The following is a 3,895-nucleotide window of genomic DNA, read 5'->3' on the forward strand; positions in this document are numbered from 1 at the left end:
CAATGCACCGCAATGAAGAGTAGCCCCCGCTCGCCGCAACTAGAGAAAGCCCGCGCGCAGCAACAAAGACCCAACGAAGTCAAAAAAAAAAAAAAAAAGTATCATCTGGAAGCCTTTATAAACGAACCTTTCAGTGTTTTTTGAAGTCTGTAAAATACAAGCAAATTAGAGCGGTGTAATATCTTTAAAACTATTACAATTATTTTCTTTTCTAGATGCAAACATTTAATGCTGATCCTAGGGTCTGGGATCGGAGCCTGCTTTGAGCTGGTGGTGAGAGGCGGCTGGGCCGAGCGAACCGGGGACGCTCCCATGGCCCAGTTCGCGTTCGAGGGTGACCTGCACCCGCTGCTGCAGCCGGCTACACCCATCCCCAACGCAGCCCCTGCGCGCTGGCAGCGCAAAGCGAAGGAAGCCTTGGACCGGCCCCCTCGCCTAAGCGGGCAGCCAACCGATCCCACAGCGCCGGGAGGACCCCGGGGCCGAACGCCCAGCAAATCCAGCTCCAAGATTCAGACCACTCCCAGCAAACCTGGCGGCGATCGCTATATCCCCCGTTGCTGTGCTTCCCAGATGGAGGTCGCTAGCTCCCTCCCTCCCGAGGAGAACCAGCCCGAAGACAGTCAGACGCCCACCAAGAAGGAACATCAGAAAGCATGGGCTTTGAACCTGAACGGTTTTGATGTGGAGGAAGCCAAGATCCTTCGGCTCAGTGGGAAACCACAAAATGCCCCAGAGGGTGACCAGAACAGACTGAAAGTACTCTAGAGCCAGAAGGCCACGCCCAGCTCCAGCAGGAAGACCAGCCGTTACGTTCCTTCCCGGCCAGACAGGATCCTGGACGCCCCTGCAATCCGGAATGACTACTACCTGAACCCTGTGGACTGGAGCTCTGGGAATGTGCTGGCTGTGGCTTTGGACAAGAGTGTGTACTTGTGGAGCGCTAGCTCTGGTGACATCCTGCAGCTGCTGCAGATGGAGGAGCCTGGGGACTATACATCTTCTGTGGTCTGGATGAAGGAGGGCAGCTACCCGGCTGTGTGTACCAGCAGCGCTGAGGTGCAGCTATGGGATGTGCAACAGCAGAAACGGCTTCGAAACATGACCATTCTGCCCCAGTGGGCTCCCTCGGTTGGAATAGCTATATCCTGTGTAGTGGCTCACGCCCTGGCCACGTCCCACACCATGATGTTCGGGTAGCAGAACACCATGGGGCCACACTGAGTGGCCACAGCCGGGAAGTGTGTGCTCTGCGCTGGGCCCCAGAGGGACGACATTTAGCCAGTGGCGGCAACGATAACTTGTCAACATGTGGCCTGGTGCTCCTGGAGAGGGTGGCTGGGTTCCTCTGCAAACATTCACCCAGCATCAAGAGGCTGTCAAGGCTGTAGCTTGGTGTCCCTGGCAGCCCAATGTCCTGGCAACTGGAGGGGGCACAAGTGATCGACACATTCGTATCTGGAACGTCTGCTCTGGGGCCTGTCTTAGTGCTGTGGATGCCCATTCCCAGGTGTGCTCCATCCTCTGGTCTCCCCACTACAAGGAGCTCATCTCAGGCCATGGTTTTGCCCAGAACCAGCTGGTTATTTGGAAGTACCCAACCATGGCCAAGGTGGCTGAGCTGAAACGTCACACAGCCCAGGTCCTTAGTCTGACCATGAGCCCAGATGGGGCTACAGTGGCATCAGCAGCAGCAGCAGAGACCCTGCGGCTGTGGTGCTGCTTTGAGTTGGACCCTGCCTGGCAGTGGGAGCGAGAGATGGTCAGCACAGCCAAAAGCAGCCTTATCCACCAAGGCATCTGTTAAGGACCAACTCACCTCAGTTTTTTGTGCTATTTTTTTTTTTTTTTTACTTTTCTAATAAAGTCACGTCTCCCTCTTAAAAAAAAAAAATGATCCTAGTATGCGACCTTGCCTTGAATGTTCAGTATCCTAAAAATTAATTTGCCATTTGTCTTATAAGTGATTTTCAAAAATTGTGTACATTATGGTATGCTTGAATACATTACCAAATTTAACTGTATTTCTTTCCTGTCATTCATTGTTTAGAAGAAACAACATACTCACAAAACAGTTCATGGAATATAAAAAGCCAAAATTCTTGTGACATTAAATACTGAAGCTTTGTATTAATTACTCCAATATATATCTTTATATGATTATAGTTTACAATATCCCTGAGCATATGAACTACGACAGACTTATTTATCCCCAATTCTAACCATATTTCCAGACCTAGGCAGGCACTTAGCATGTGTTCAATAAGTGTTTGTTTAGGGAATTAATGTAAGCCTGAAAGAAAAGGCATTGAAGTGCACATGTTTGTTATAGACTGAAAGTTTATGTTCCCCCCCCCCAAATTCATATGTTGAAATCTTAATTTAAAAAGTGGGGCTTTTGAGAGGTGATTAGGTCATGATGCTGGAGCCCTCATGAATGGGATTAGCAGCCTTATAAAAGAGACCCAGAGTACAAGAATGTACACTCTTGTGCTTTTGAAAAGGATACATAATTTAAATAGCAGAGATAAACTCACTGCCAGAAGAATGAAGTGAATTTGGAAGTGGATCCTTCCCTAATGGAATCTGAGATGAGACCTCAGCTCTGGCAGAAACTATGATTGCAGCCTTTTGAGACCCTAAGCAGAGGACCCAGTGAAGCCATGCCAGACTCCTCCCACAGAAGCTGGGATTGGAACCAAGATGGCGGAGTAGAAGGACGTGATCTCACTCCCTCTTGCAAGAACACCAGAATCACTACTAGCTGCTGGACAATCATCGACAGGAAGACACTGGAACTCACCAAAAAAGATACCCCACATCCAAAGACAAAGGAGAAGCCACAATGAGACGGTAGGAGGGGCGCAATCACAGTAAAATCAAATCCCATAAACGCTGGGTGGGTGACTCACAAACTGGAGAACACTTGTACCACAGAAGTCCACCCACTGGAGTGAAGGTTCTGAGCCTGTCAGGCTTCCCAACCTGGGGGTCCGGCAATGGGAGGAGGAATTCCTAGAGAATCAGACTTTGAAGGCTACTGGGATTTGATTGCAGGACTTCGACAGAACTGGGGGAAACAGAGACTCCACTCTTGGAGGACACACACAAAGTAGTGTGCGCATCGGGACCCAGGGGAAGGAGCAGTGACCACAAGGGAGACTGAACCAGACCTACATACTGGTGTTGGGGGGGTCTCCTGCAGAGGCAGGGTGTGGCTGTGGCTTACCGTGGGGACGAGGACACTGGCAGCAGAAGTTCTGGGAAGTACTCCTTGGTGTGAGCCCTCCCAGAGTCCGCCATTAGCCCCACCAAAGAGCCCAGGTAGGCGCCAGTGTTGGGTTGCCTCAGGCCAAACAACCAGCAGGGAGGGAACCCAGCCCCACCCATCAGCAGTCAAGCGGATTAAAGTTTTACTGAGCTCTGCCCACCAGAGCAAAAGTCAGCTATACCCACCACCAGTCCCTCCCATCAGAAAACTTGCATAAGCCTCTTAGATAGCCTCATCCACCAGAGGGCAAACAGCAGAAGCAAGAAGAACTACAATCCTGCAGCCTGTGGAACAAAAACCACATACACAGAAAGACAGACAAGATGAAAAGGCAGAGGGCTATGTACCAGATGAAGGAACAAGATAAAACCTCAAAAAAAACAACTAAATGAAGTGGAGATAGGCAACCTTCCAGAAAAAGAATTCAGAATAATGATAGTGAAGATGATCCAGGACCTCGGAAAAAGAATGGAGGCAAAGATTGAGAAGATGCAAGAAATGTTTAACAAAGACCTAGAAGAATTGAAGAACAAACAGAGATGAACAATTCAATAACTGAAATGAAAACTACAGTAGAAGGAATCAATAGCAGAATAACTGAGGCAGAAGAACGGATAGGTGACC

At 49.4% G+C, this 3,895-nt stretch overlaps 1 pseudogene; it reads left to right on the forward strand.

The window, feature by feature from the left end:
• Positions 1-312: 312 nt before the first annotated feature.
• On the forward strand, positions 313-1,807 carry LOC103013295 (cell division cycle protein 20 homolog; annotated as a pseudogene).
• Positions 1,808-3,895: the final 2,088 nt, after the last annotated feature.

The sequence above is a fragment of the Balaenoptera acutorostrata genome, chromosome 2 (assembly GCF_949987535.1).
Source record: "Balaenoptera acutorostrata chromosome 2, mBalAcu1.1, whole genome shotgun sequence".
Taxonomy (NCBI): Eukaryota; Metazoa; Chordata; class Mammalia; order Artiodactyla; family Balaenopteridae; genus Balaenoptera; species Balaenoptera acutorostrata.